This window comes from Canis lupus, chromosome 4, assembly GCF_048164855.1.
Source record: "Canis lupus baileyi chromosome 4, mCanLup2.hap1, whole genome shotgun sequence".
In the NCBI taxonomy this organism is placed as follows: domain Eukaryota; kingdom Metazoa; phylum Chordata; class Mammalia; order Carnivora; family Canidae; genus Canis; species Canis lupus.
In genome coordinates this window covers 50731793-50747556 of record NC_132841.1, presented here as the reverse complement: position 1 = coordinate 50747556, position 15764 = coordinate 50731793, and the positions used below count along the sequence as shown (strand labels likewise).

At 38.3% G+C, this 15764-nt stretch overlaps 1 protein-coding gene across 12 annotated transcripts in view; it reads right to left on the bottom strand.

The window, feature by feature from the left end:
- ATP10B (ATPase phospholipid transporting 10B (putative)) overlaps positions 1-15764 on the bottom strand; it is a 331154-nt gene that overhangs the window by 177600 nt on the left and 137790 nt on the right. The gene's annotated exons all lie outside the window — the stretch shown is intronic.

Here is a 15764-nt window from a genome sequence, read left to right as displayed (position 1 = left end):
TATCCAACACTTATTAGTTGTGTGATAGTGGGCAAACTGTCACCCATATATGAAATCTGCAGGTTGAACTTGGTTAGTATTGATAGAAAGACTTCAAATCACATGCCAGTGCTGATTAATGAATTGACAGTGGATGCCTGGAATGTTGTGTTGTGAAGGACTCTGAGGGTGCACCTAAGTCCTGATCATTTAGTGATCTCTGCCTGGGCCATTGGAGGTGGGAAAGGGGGCACGTGTCATAGAGTTGCCATCCCAAGATTGATGAATAGTGAACATTTATAGCTTTATCAGCTTTGTTTATTTGCTCAGTTTTTGGCAAAGCAAATTCCATTTTTATCTATATTTGCTTCAGTAATAAATTCTCATTTGGTGTGGATATTTATTATCAAGCTACAAGGAAGAATCTTCATTAGTGAAGAATTTGCTGCACAAATGCATCTTCCTCCTCTCCAGCCCCATGATAATTTCATGGGCTTTAATCATTCCAAACTTTTGCTTGTAGCTTCCCAGATTAAAGAGTCTTGAAAACTTCAGCATATTTCCTTTAAAAATATCATTAAAATGATTAGAAGAATGACAGTAGGAAGGAAGAAGGATTTTTTATTTATTGAAAAATTTAGGATTTTTTACTTTGGAAAGAGGCAGTTTAAAGGCAACCTAATCGAAACAGATAAAAGCACAACTAGTGGTTATAGGGCTTGTGGGCTTTTCATGAAATACACAAATGCAATGATGAAGCAGCTTCTTTAGAAAACTGACTGAGGAAAGTTGTTTCAGAGTACGAACTTTCAAGGTGTGATCTGAAGAATGTTTAGAGTTTGTTGGAAGTACTTCAGGGGAAGGTAGGTGTTCATATTATGAGGTAGGTGTTCATATTATGACCATTTTACAGATGAGGAATCTGAGGCATAGAGTAATGCAGGTTAAGTAGGAGACAGGAGTATGTGTGGAGTTTGGCTGGGTGGCCATTAGCTTCATTTCTCAGCCTACATCTCTCAGCTCCTCTAATTTTCTGCTTTGTGATTTACATTTCCATGCAAGATTTAATGTGAGTAAACATAAGTTTGAAAACCATGTACTTAGATAAATAATAAAACATACTGTTTCACATAACAGCCAAGAAAATTACTGAATCTATTATATAAAGGACTGCTTCAGAGGACTGTTAAGACAAAATCATTGATTCAAAAAATTTGGAACATTTCTTGAAGGATTTGCCCAAAGACAACTGCTGGAGGAAGCTGTGCTCTAACATTACAGTGAGGAAACATCATGCCCCCCGCCTCATTCTAGGATACATACTTTGAGGGTAACTTAGTGTGGTAAGTCTAAATTCCCAGCCTTCTAAATTGCTTAGTGTAGATGGCATCCTGCTTATTCTGAACATCTTTTCTAGAAGCACTCTTGTTGTTTACATAGAAAATAGTATGCTTGCTCCTGAGATGGTAGGAGGATCCAAGAAGTAGCAAGTACTCAGAATTAATTAACTTTGATTTACAAAGCAGCATCACTGACATACATGATAATTAAAATCTCACATTAGTTATTATTCTATTTGCTTTGCTAAGCAACACACACACACATACACACACGGAAAAAGGAAAGTGTCATTCCTACTGTGATCCAAAGAACATTTGGGTTTTCTTGGAATTACTCCAGGGATAGCTATAGGGAACAGAATTTGTTTTGAAAATCAGAAGAGACAGTCTTAAATGAACAATCCACACCTACTACATCACACACATCATAACAAATAACTACAATAATAATGCTGATGACAGTTAACATTTATTGAATCCTCATCTTATTCTAGGTACTGTCGTAAATGTTTTATATTTACTAATTAATTTAATCCACATGCCAACTTATGAGGTAAGTGTTCATATTATGACCATTTTACAGATGAGGAATCTGAGGCACAGAGTAATACAGGTTAAGTGGTATGGTCAGAATTAAAATGTAGTGTGTTTTGCTTCAGATTCCATGGTCTGAATGACTAAACTGACTATATTATGACTTCTTCTAGTAAAAAGTTCTTTAAAGAAAATATCTTACCAAGCCCTTACAACAATCACCCCAACTTACAGAAGAGAAAACTGAGGTTCACAAACATTAAGAAAGTTGCCCAAGGTCATGCAGTGAGGAAATTATGGTCTGTGAGTTCAGATTTGAGTCCAAGGTTTATGATACTTTCTACTACAGCAGGCAACCTGTCATATATAGTATAAATTATGACCACTTTCTTTTTTTTATGCTTTTCATTTTATTTTATAGCATTTCAAATCCCATGTGAAGTATAACAGATATGTTACAGAGAAGTGACTCATCTACATCTAACAGACCTTAAACAGTCTGGGCATAAAGCACCTAAAGCTAAGAGCCCCAAGCCTAGTCACTCTGAGGCCTTCATTTTACTTTTAAAAAGAACATCAGGTTCTTCAAATCAGGGACACCACCACCAGGAACCATTTTCATCATCATCATTATAATCGTGCTTAATGACAAGGTATGGATTGCTAATTCGCACAGCTTCCAGCAGCTTCTGAGCTTCCTCATCAAATGCTTCTTTGCACACCCCCAGAACTTTCGGTTTACATTCAGGAGACCTCAAGACTTCACATAACTTCATCATTCCTTCATATCCTAAAGTATTCTGTTTCAGGTTTATTTTTATCAGGTTTTGGTTGCTTCTAAGAGTAGATGAGAGATCCTGACAGCATAGGGAGGTCAAACCACAGTATTCCAATCCAAGCCTCTGAATATTGCAGTTTGGATGTCTCAAAGCCTCACACAGAATTTTTACTCCATCATCCCGCAGGTCATTGTGCCCAAGGTCCAGGTTCCGTAGGTGTGAGTTGTTCAGAATAGCAGAAGCCAGATCCAGACAACACATACTAGTAAGAACACAGCCCATCAATTCCAAGCCCTGAAGCTTACAGCTTGGATGCTGAAAGGCATCACACAGAAGCTTTATTCCATCATTTTGTATCCAGTTTGACCCCAGATCCAGATGTATCAGGCTCTTGTTGCACAGGAGAGCAATCTTTTTTTTTTTTTCTTTAAGGATTTATTTATTTATTTATGATAGACAGAGAGAGAGAGAGAGAGAGAGAGAGGCAGAGAAACAGGAGAAGGGAGAAGCAGGCTCCATGCTGGGAGCCCGATGCGAGACTCGATCCCGGGACTCCAGGATCACGCCCCGGGCCAAAGGCAGGCGCCAAACCGCTGAGCCACTCAGGGATCCCCAGTTATGACCACTTTCTCTTTAATATATACAGACATAAAGAAAGCTGTTGGTAAGATGACAGAATTTTTCCAAGAACATTATAATCATCATCCCAAATATATCATCCATATAGATTCCCAAGTCTCAAACACATAGTTAACCTATTCCCGAGGAGAAGGTTGCTGGGAAATAAATGTCTTGACAAATTGAGGTCTTCATGTGGCTCAGGATTTTATTGTTTCTTGTCGGGAAAGAGACAATGGAAAGTCAAAACAAATAAGCTTTCAAAGATATGTAATCAGGGGTACAAATAAAGATGTGAAATGGAACTCAAGGATGATGTATTGTAAGGTTCTGTGGCAGTGACATATGTGCTCAGACACTGTATTTTAGCAAATTGGGACTCCTATGACCTCTAAGCTATGCCTTTGACTCTAAAATGATTGGTGTAACTCAATCCATATTTAATAATGAAGATTACCCAAGATGAGGCCACTGATGTGCAATTTCTAAACAATCACTGCCTTTTTAGTTCTTTGTGGGCTGGTTGAGCACTGAATGACTGCACCAGAAGAACCTTCTAGAGATGATCAAGGTCAGGAGACTGCAGGACCCTGGCACTAGAGAAGCAGGGAGTCATGTGATGACCACTCTGGTTAGCACTAGAGGGATAGAAACATGCTCTGCATTGGGTTGCAGCCCCTCATATATGAAAAGGAAGCTAAAGGACACAGCCTCTTATCCTTGTCATAGATATACTTTATTTTGCTTTATTTCATTTTTCTATAGTTTTGAGGTATATTTGATGTATAACAAACTATATATATTTAAAGTGTCCAATCTCACGAGTTTGACATAAGTATACATTTGTGCAATCATTGCAATCAAGATAATGAATATATCCATCACTTCAAAAGTTTCCTTTTGCTTCTTTGTAAATCCCTGTCCCTCATACGTCTGTCCTCAAGAATTGAATTTCCTTTCTGTCCTATAGACATGTGTTTTTAATAATTTTATATAAAGAGAATCATATAATATTTGGGGGGAGATGAAGGTGTGTTTGTCTTCTGTTATTCAGCACAATTATTTTAATATTCATCTATCTTGTATTTACCAGTAATTTATTCCTTTTTGTTGTATGTATAGTGTATACTCCACAGTATTTGTGTTTCCAGTTTGGGGCTAGTATAAATAAAATTGCTCTAAACATTTATCTATATGAATAGAATAGAAGTTTCTTTTTTCTTTTGGGTACTTAGGAAGGGAATTGCTAGGTTGAATAGTGGGGATATAATTAATTCAATATAATTGGGTATAAATGGGTATATAGTTATAAAATTAATTTAATTTTTAAGCAACTTCTAGACTGCTTTACAAAATGATTTTTACCATTTTGCATTCCCACCACAGTGTATGAAAGTTCTAGTTGCTCCACATTCTCAGCAATGTGTGGTCCTTTTAATTTTTAACCATTCTAATAGGTTGCAGTGGTTTTTCCTTGTGAATTTAATTTGCCTTTCCTTAATGACCAAAGATGTTGCATGTATTTCGTGTGTTTTTTGCTACCTGCAATTTGTTTTTAGTAAAATGTCTTTTCAAATATTTTCCCTATTTTTTTTTTTTTTTGATTACTGGTCTTTTTTTTTAAGTTATGAGTTCTCTACATATTTCAGATATAAGTCCTATGTTAGATATGTCATGCAAATATTTTCTCCCAGTCTACAGCTTTAGACATTATAACAATGTCTTTTCAAGTGCACACCTTTTGGTTTTATGAAACCTGAATTGATTTTTTTCTCTTATAGTTCATTCTTTTGTGCCATATTTAAGAAATCTTTGCCAAGCCCAAGGTCACTAAAATTTTCTCTTAGGTTTTTTTCCACCAGAAGTTTTATAATTTTAGATCTCATGTTTAGATTTATGATCATTTTTTAGTTAATTGTTTATGATATAAGTATTTAAGATTAATTTTTTGCATATAACTATCCAATTGTTTTAGCACCATGGATTGAAAAGATTATCCTTTTCCCATTGTATTACCTTGGTGTTTTTGTTGAAATCAATTGATTATATGTATGTGTATACATTTCAGGACTCTGTTCTATTGATCTAAATGTACAGGTTCATATTTGACATGAAATTAATCATATTTTCCTTGAAGGCCTGTATTATTTGAATCTTTTTATTGGCTTTAAATGTATATATGACCAAATCAAATGACAAGAGGAGATTATTCATAACTGGGTAGGGAATATATTGGGTTAATGTACACCGGAGGATAAACTTTGTAAGAACAGAGATACTGTATTATTCGCCCTTATTCCCAATGAACAGATTGAGATTAGACATGGTGTATTTGGAGGATAGTTGAAATAGGAACTAGGTAATCTTAGATCTAGTGCTGGCTTTGTCGTTCACTAGTACTTGATCTTGAGCAGTTACTTAGTTTTCTAAGCCTCCATTCTTAAATAAGGAGAATGTTAAAACAAGTAGATAACAGAAGACTGGAAAGTCAGTGTGGTAAGGAAGGAATGTGCATACCGGGGAGGGACTAGAATGACATTTTGCTCTCTCTAGAAATCTAAAGGCTAACGTAGAAAGTAGTTCAGTTAACTGTGTACGGCAACAGAGCAGGATTTCTCAACCTCAGCACTTTAAGTCAGATAATTCTTTGCTGGGGGGTGGGGGACCTATCGTGTGCATGTAGGGTGTTTACAGTATCTGTGGTACCCTACGCTCCCAAATGTGGCAATCAAAAATGTGTCCAGATGTCGTCAAATGTCTATGGGGGGAAATCACCATGGTTGGAAGCCAAGGCTACCACGGATACAAATAGTTCATTGTGATAGGTTGTAGGGAGATAACATTTTCAATAGCAGGGGGAACTTCACTGTGTTTAGAATTACCAGTTACCTAAGCTGCCTAAGGGTTGGGTGGTGATGAAAGTATATTTTCTGTTATTACGTCAACAGTGATTGGCTAATATCACAGTGGATATATATTTTTAAAAGGTTTATTTATTTATTTATTTATTTATTTATTTATTTATTCATGAGAGATGCAGAGAGAGAGGCAGAGACACAGGCAGAGGGAGAAGCATGCTCCTCGCAGGGAGTCCGATGTGGGACTCGATCCTGGATTGCGGGATCATGCCCTGGGCGGAAGGCAGACGCTCAACCACTGAGCCACCCAGGAGCCCCACAGTGGGTATTTAAACACTGAGTAGGATAGCTGAAGTAGGTGAAACCTGACCTAAGTTTTCTTGTCTGTCACATGTGTATTATAATGCCAAGGGCACAAGAGGTTCAGTGAAAATTAAATGAGATGATATACATAAAGGCCTCTGAACAGCATCTAACACATAGTATATACTTAAAATGTGGTGGACATTGTTATTACTGTAGAGGCAGAAACACTTACACACTAGAATCATTTTCCTACAACAGGAAGCTTTTTCCCTCGTCCTTTCTCTTCCTAGTTCCTCTGCAAAGCAAGAAAGGATGCTTTCCTGACTGATCAAAGCATTGACATAGGGGTCACTAGCTGTCAAGGTCTTTGTGTCCTGAAAAATTGTAGTCTTTTTCTCACACTTCTGTCTTACTGTCTCTGCGTGGTAAGCAGAAGTAGGCAGGCCTGGCCACTGGGAGAGTCTGCTAGCCTCTTTTCCTTTTCTGATTCAATGTTCTCTATTGGGCAAGTGGACATGGCTCTTGAGGGGCCTTACCATCTCTCTTTTCCTACTGGCATGTTTTGGAATACTGGGTCAAGATTTAGATAAGGAATAGAGGTGCCTGTGTGGCTTAGTTGGTTAAGCATCAGACTCTCAATTTCAGATCAGGTCACAATCTCAGGGTTGTGAGATCAAGCCATGTGTTGGGCTCTGCGCTTGGCATGGAGCCTGCTTGGAATTCTCAATCTCACTTTCTTTTCTCTCTCTCTCCCTCTCTCTCTCCCTCTCTCTCTCTCTCTCTCTCCCTCTCTCTTCCCCTCCCTCCCTCTCTCTCTCTCTCTCCCTTCCTCTCTAAAAAACAAAAAACAAAAACAAAGATTCAGACAGGGAGTAGAAAGACAGAGGGACTAGGAAAGATTAATAATTGAGACCTCAGTAAACCTCGTGATTCAATCTAAACTATCAGAGCTTTGTAACATTTTCAAACTCCTAATAATGTAGTACTTTGCATCCCTTTTACTGTTAGCCATTGTACATGGTTTTCTTGGGAAACCCATAAAATAGTAGGATGATTAACAAAGCTGGCTTTGGCCATTTTAGAGTCTCAGCCTTGATAACTACAAAATAACCATCAATTCAGCAACCCAATCCATGATAATTTACATTGTAATCTTTAGAGTTTTTTTCATAAATAAATATTTATGAATCATAAATATTTATGATTCAAGAATCTGCAGAAAAGGCTAGGCTTGTCTTCCTGGGTCCTTTTAAGCTGTAATTATTTTCTCTGATTTTGCATTATTATCTGCCTTTTCATAGAATTCTAAGCACAGTTACCATTAATACTGTACCCTTCATGATAAGGAAAACCCTGCCTGGTATCTGGTGGATCAATCTACATTATGATTTTTTTTTTCCCAAAGCCTCTCCAGAAATGGCAATTCATATTTTGAAATAACACCTCAGTCTGTAAATTGTATCATGATGGAAGCAGAGGTAAGTATGGTAGCTTATTCGAAGGCTCTAACACTGATAATAAGAGAATAGCTTTGTCCTCCATAAATGATGTCCAGTTATCTTTAACTGGATATACACAAAGAAAATAAAACAGTTGCTTTTTTTTTTTTTTTTTAAAGAATTTGCTTCTCCATGTGTTTTACTGATTTTAGTAGGGTATGGGTGAACGTCTGAGGTCTTTGTAAATCTAGTCTTTCCAAACACCAGAGCATGTTCTGTAGATGCTTATGGCAATAGGCTGGGTAAGAACAGTAAGTATGTACCCAAAGGAATATCCATCTGTCTGTTCTTTCCTATGCCCTCTCCTACCATCTCAAGTCATCACCTTCATGCAAACGTTTCATGCTTACCTCCCATCCTCATAAAAGGAAAACTGCTTTCCTTTCAGAAGCACCTTCTTCCAGAGAGGAAATCTGAACACTGTCCTATTTACTTAATTCTGTTCCTTTTTGAATATATTAACTCAGCCCCCATGCTTGCTGTCTCTATTCCAGAATCTTCTTAATAGGAATTCTGGAGTCCTTGGGCTTCCACTAACATTACTGCCACAACTGCAGAGGCAGCATTGATGCCCTGTTCTGAGAGGGTTTGGCCCACACTTCAGCATTTCACAAATATTCTCAGAGCAGCCTTCTTAGACAACAGAAGAAAGGGCCAGCAGTTTTAGGATAGGACTCCCAAATTCAAAACATCAAGAGAAAGAGATCAACTTCCATTCTCATTCTAGGCAAATCGGGCAGTCTGAGCATCTGCCACCCTCAGAATGTAAGTCAACACCTCCACTTACTTATGGGTAACAGGAACTTTACAAACACAATGGCAGTGTTGGTATTTCAGTGAAAGGAGGTGTGACTGGGTTTTAAATCGTGTGCATGCAGGTTGAAAAAAATCAATAACCAAGTAGACTAGAATCCTTCTTTTCCCATGACCTTGCTTCTGATATATACCCAAAGACAATAATCCTGGATAAAATGTACTGTGATTGCCACTAATGTCCCAATCAGCAAAATGAAGATTTTCTGCTTTGTAGGCAAGGATCCCTATCCTTTACATTATACGGTGTAATAAAACCTCCAAAGAAATGTTGGGAGCTGATCTAGGATTGCTGAGGTCTTACTTTTCCAATTAAATGAAAAACAAAACCCAAACCCCAAACTACCTTTATACTCATGTGGTTTTATTCTGATGTTAGGAATGATATGATGCAAATGATAGTCCTTAAGTTAATTTCACTTTATGAAAACCCTATTATATATTTTTATTTTTCTCACTTTGCTGAAGACTGACTTGAGGGCAACGATAGTGCTATTTCTCCCACACAGACACATTTGTCCAGAACATGGCAAAGGACATCTGGAGTTTGACACGTGCTTCCACTGAGTTTCCAGGGGATTTTCCAAGCTTAGTGGAGAAGTTCCAGGCTCATCAGGATTGATATTCTCACCTTTGCATCTTCCCTGAGGTACATGGGCAATCTGAGGAAGCACGGCTCTGGGCAATGGGAGAAAAACTTGTTCTGATTGAATATTCCTAACATGTCAGGCACTGTGCTTAGTACGTATATTTCAATCCATAAAAAATAATAGAGAAGTTTTATCCCCTTTTTATAAATGATGAGACTATATGTCAGAGAGATTAAGGAACTTGTCTGAACTCACAGTGCCATTTAATAATAATTCTGGGATTTGAACAAACATCTGTCTGACTCCCAAATCCTTGATTTGGAATTAAATATCTGTGTCCATGAAATGGATTACAGCTATTACTTTAGTACAAGCAAAAAATTGATACTCGGGAGAGGGGAGAATCAGTCCTTCTCTGCCTGGTTCTGGTCCGTAAAATGTTAGACATTTGATTATTTCACATAAACCTTGAAACCTTGACAAAGCAATTTAATCCCAGATGTTTGCTATGCTGATGTCTGGAAATGTCCAGCTTTATGAATAGGATAGTCACATGAGGAAGTTGCTGTTTTTCCACCAGGAACAGACATATATAAACTTAATATCCTTGGCAATTTGGGGATATATCCCTTCAAACACTTGTATTTTGGATTTGGTGAATCTGACCTTCACAAGTCTGTATTCCTTGCACTCCTTGCAAGTAAACTTTTCCTTTCCTGTCCTGAATGTTTCTATCATTCAGCATTTCTTTGTCACTTTAGTTTTCTTTCAAGGTTTTCTTGAATCGGTTCCCTACTCTGTTAGCACCCCCAAGTGCATGAGCCTCTTTCCTTCCTTCCAGAAAGAGCACCTTGTGCTATGGGGTCTTGGCTATTGTTGGCATTGCCATCATCATCTGCTACTCCTATTGCTATCACTGTTATCTATTCAACATTTGCTATATGTCTGAATGTTTCTAAATCCTCTAATCCTAGTGCAAAGATTCCTATCCTTTGCAAGGCATCCTTTGCTTTCTGGAATGTATGCAGCATAATTATAATTATTTTCACTTTAAACAAAAAGAAGACTAAGGTTTAGACAGATTATGCTATTTACCTAATTTCATGTGGCTGGAAATTAGTAAAACTGGGAATATAAGAGAGCTTTGACCATAATGCATGCTGTTAACCACTTTATATATCCTCTCCTCTTTATCTGGAAGACTTTCCACAATTCCTCTGACTACCCATACTTAAGACCAATAGCAAGGCCTTTCTCATTTTCCTGGGCCACAGGAATTCCCTCTCCTCTAAACTCCTCCAACATGGAATCAGTACCATAACATTAGGTGTTTTCCTGTTTTGTGTCATTTGCCTCTATGTTACAAGTTCTCTTTCTTCTCAGCAAAAATGTACCTGAGTTGGGATTCCATAGGCACCCGAGAGATAATTTGGCAACAATGTAAATTAACTAAAAACATCCCTATTTTTACAGCCAGTGAACACACTGACGGGCGGAATTTCCAATAAATTACCCAGGTGGGCCCAGAGCTTTGAGAATGTCTAGAAGGATGCATTCAGGAAGCTAATGGGTCTCAGTGGTCTGGCAATACAACCTCAGCTGACTAATCATTCATTCTTTCTTTCCACAAATACTTATTGAACACGTAAACTATCAGATCCCATGAGAGGTACTGGGGATATAGTGGGAAATAAAACAGATATTGTAGACAAAGTTCCATAAAACAGGAGCCTCAGTCTTGAGCTGGCAGTCTGTCATGGGAAAGTAAGAGACTGTCCCCAGTGTCATGGAAACACAAGTGCTCCTGAGGCCACTCTGACCTCTACTGTCACGTTTGCCTCTGTCTTGGTGCCAGATGTGCCCTCTTGCTGCACACAGATAGAGGCTCATTAGGTGAGGCTGGAGTGGTACATGGCACATCTGTTTGAACAGAGGAGGGAAGATGATCATTTAAATCCTTGGCAAGTTTCATTGTCTCTATATATTCAGTTGCTTCCTAGGAGCTCCACCTTTCTTCCCGCTCCCCCCTTGAAAGGTTTTCAAGACTGCTCTATTGCCAAGCTCCTCTTCAAACTGACTGTATTTGTTATGAAGATTGACAGAAGAGGTGAACTGTGTGTTACATGAGGAACAGTGCACAGTACCTGGAATTGAGATGGGGCTCACATTTCACAGTTGCGGCACATCCTACAAGGCCCACACAATTGCTCTATTAAATTAAATGACTGCAGTCTCCATCTGCACGAGTAATCTCTAGATAGGCTGGGTTCCTTTACAGCCAATAGCCTGCAGGTGTGCAAATAAGCACTCCGTCCACACCAGATGTCAGGGCCTAATTAAAATATAGAATGAAAGTGTTCTTCCCTAGGTGCTGAGCAGTCAGTGTTGCCGGGCTTCTTGGGACAGGAAGTGGCAAAGGCAGAGAATTTAATTCTACTTGTAGAAGCGAATGGCTGCAAGAAATCCACCTCTTGAGAGCCACTTAGCAAGAAGTAGAAAGTCAAAAAGAAACACTGAAACCACCACATTCACTCATTCAGGATCATAAGTTGGTTACCATAATTCTGTGTGGCCACTTTTTAGACCAAGGACAGGGACTCCGTTAAGGATCTCAGCCTGATTTTCAGACCCTTGAGTCACCCTGCCCTGATGATGAGCATGTTGGACAGTTCATAATTTTGCCCTACTGTGCAGCTGTATCATGTGGATGCTAAGAGGGGTTCTAAACACTTAAGAGGAAAAACACCTGAAGAGGTCAGTTACTTAATTAACAAACAGTGAAAAGCGTTAAGTAGTAATTGCGTTTTACAACCCATAGGAGCCCAAGTATGGATAATAAAGAAGGTTTATAATTATTTAAGGATTTACGAAATCCCCCCACACACATTTCTTTCCTAATATATTCTCTCCTTCCTCCTTTCCTCCCTTTCTCCCTCTCTAGATGCCCATTTGCCTGTCACTCTTTCTCTGTATTTTTAGCTTTCCTTCTCCATTTTCCCATACTCCCCTCTTCTGCCTCCTTCCCATTGCCCCCATTTTTTGCTGTAAGGTGAAAAAACATGAATTTTAGTATTAGAAAGAACTGAGTATGAGTTCTGCCTTGGGTATATTTTCATTTTCTTTTCACTAAATAAATATATATATATATTTCTATATCCTAGGTTTAGTTTAAATGTCAGATGAATTTGACTCCAAGGCACCTTTTCAAAAAACAAAATTAAGTTGTTTAAAATCTGGATAGCTCTCAGTTCATTTCTCAAGGACTTCAAGGAGCACTGCCTTTTTTGTTTAGAAGGGGTCTTTTTGGGATCCCTGGGTGGCTCAGTGGTTTAGCGCCTGCTTTTGGCCTAGGGCGTTATCCTGGAGTCCTCGGATGGAGTCCCGCATCAGGCTCCCTGCATGGAGCTTGCCTCTCTCTCTCTCTCTCTCTCTCTCTCTGTCTCTCATTAATAAATACATAAAATCTTAAAAAAAAAGATGGGGTTTTTTCATATCCTTACTGCTGTATCTTTCAACATGCAGTATTTTTATCTCTAGTTGTATACCTGGTAACTTTGCTCAGTACGCTTTTGACAGTTGTGCATTTATTTTAACATAAGCTTAGAAGAATGTGAAGTACATCAAAACCATGATGGCATGGATATGTAAAAATTATTTAATGAATAGATGATATGCAGGTGGCATGAATAGGTGGCATATAGTTAGGGGAAAAATAATGAATGATTGCAATTTTAGAAAGAAAGTATTTATATAAATCCTGTTTTATATGCTGATCATATATTTAAGGTGAGGTTCACACTTACATTCACACATTGCCATCGCCATTCTTTAAAATTATTGAGACTCTGAGTAGTTCAAATTCACCCAATGAGGTAGAGCTGGGACTGAATCATGGCTCTGGCCTCAGTTCTGGAGCTGCACACTTTCAATGATACACCACAATGCCCATAGAAGTCTGTGCAGTGCCTGTACCTGGTAAGCTTGCAAGAAGTGACAGCTGTTCATCAGCATTATCATTTACATAAAAAATCTTTAAACTCTAATGTCAGCCCTGTCAGGTAAACGTTCATCTCTTCCTTTTATTTTTTTATTTTTAATTTTTTTAAAGACTTTATTTATTTATTCATAGAGAGAGAGAGAGAGAGGCAGAGACACAGGCAGAGGGAGAAGCAGGTTCCATGCAGAGAGCCCAATGTGGGACTCGACCCAGGGTTTCCAGGATCACGTCCTGGGCTGCAGGCAGCACTAAACCGCTGCGCCACCGGGGCTGCCCCATCTCTTCCTTTTAAAGGTGATAAAATAGGTATGAAAAGGTTAAGTGACATGCAGCTAGTGTTGAGGAGTATTTGGGATTATTTCTAGAGGGTCTAATAATACATTACCATTAGCATCTTTAACCCTCTTTCCTACTAAGTACTAGCCAAGGGTCTTGGGTGTCCTATATATAGGGTGTAATTATAAACAAATGAAAATAATCTTTAAAGAATTATTTCACAAGCTGCATGTAAAAAAAAATAAGTCATTCTCATCTCATTATTCTACTGCCCCATCTTGCTTTGATCCAAGCCAGAGTTGATGAGAAAATGTATCTATAGTAGGAAGAACTCTGAGACAGTCCCCAAGGTTCCTGGCCCTCAGTCTATACATGACTTCTCCTATTAATTCAATTAAATACAATTCTAGGGACTGCTGGAATTGGGTCTGACAGATGTAATTCACAGGTACCAAAGCCACTGACTTTAAGGTAGATCATTCTGGGTGAGTCTGATTAATCAGGTGAGCTCTTCAAGGGGACTGGCAAGGGAGATTTGAAGTGTGGGAGGGCCTTGATGGGAAAGAAATTTTCCATTTCTGGCTTTGAAGATGGATGGATAGATGGGGCCACATGGCCGAGAATGTAGATAATTTCTAGAATCTGAAAATAGTGCCAGATCTGACAACTAGCAAAGAAATGGAGTCTGCAGTGCTACAACTGCAAAAAATTGAATTTGCCAAAAACCTGGATGAGCTTGGAAGTAGCTCCATAAGGAATAGAGCCCAGTGAGTACCTTGATTTCAGCCTTGTAAGACCCTGAGGAGAGAACCCAGTCATGCCTTGCCTGGACTTCTGACCTACAGAAACTATAACATGATAAATGAATGCTGCTGTTACCTAAATTTCTGATAATTTGTTACATAGCAATAAAAAAACTGATTCAGTGTCTAAAGCCCTAAATGGTAGCCATATTGTATAAATTATATATATATATATATATGCACTCAAATGAACCATTCACTATAGTCTTCATCCTTAGATTTGAGTAAATTTTACTACTTAATAGGAGACAAAACCGCAGTCTAGGAGCAATTATAATATCTAACATTCATTGAACAATTATGATGTACTCATTGTGCTAAGTACTTTTCATGCATTAAATCATTCAATCTTTATAATCTTAGGAAGCAGGCACATTATGAATCCTTATTTTACAACTGAGGGAATTGAAGCATAAAGAAATATTGAGGGCGATAAATACTCTGTTATTTAAAGGAAAGGTCATTAATATTTATGGCATTTATTAAAAATGCTTTTAATAAACAATTTGCTTACTTTAAGTAAAAATAGGAATGTTCCATTTTTCTTTTTTATGTGCCTTCATGCTCATCTTAGGTCTGTGATCCCCACTCCTTATGCTTATATTTCCTCATCCTTACAATGATGATAAATAAAAAGCATTGATAAATGAGACTAAAGGATAAACAAGAGTATTATGCTTGTAGGACTGCTAAAGTTATCTCAATACTCAGCACATTTCTTGACACCTGGTCACCTCTCAGGAAAAGGAGGACTTCTTAAAACTAACCACGAGTTAGAAATGTAACACGTGCCATCCCTTATTGGTTCGGGTGCCTGGTTTGCTCTTTTGATTTGGTCGTTTCCATCTGAGGCATGATGCCTGTCATCACCCAGGAAGACATTTAGAAGTGGTCTCTGTGGGAGGGAGCTGCGATGCCTGTGCTCTGGCCTTGTGTCCTAAAAAGTCAGCCTTCTCTGGAGCAGGGCAGCAATGCTTCAACACTCAGACTGATCGCACATCTCCCTTGGTTTAGGTTTCTGAGATGTATACTGTAAGTCCTTAGGGAGAAATCTGATGATACCTCTAAACAGTTGCTAACATATCATAGACCAGGACACACAGCCCACACTTGAGGCAACAAAACAGCATTTGTTATTTCCTTAATTTAGTTTAATTTATTTGGTAAGGTCATTAGACTGAAAATCAGAAAAGCTGATATTTGTTATTGATTATTATTAGTATGATTTGCTAATGAGTTCTATGGTTTTGGGAACTTTAAGTTTCTTGGACTCCCAGGGCTTGGGTCACAGGCCCCCCGAGATCATTTGAAGGACCAATACTAATCTGACTACTTAAGAATCAACCATGCAGTTTTGAAAATAATAGAAGCC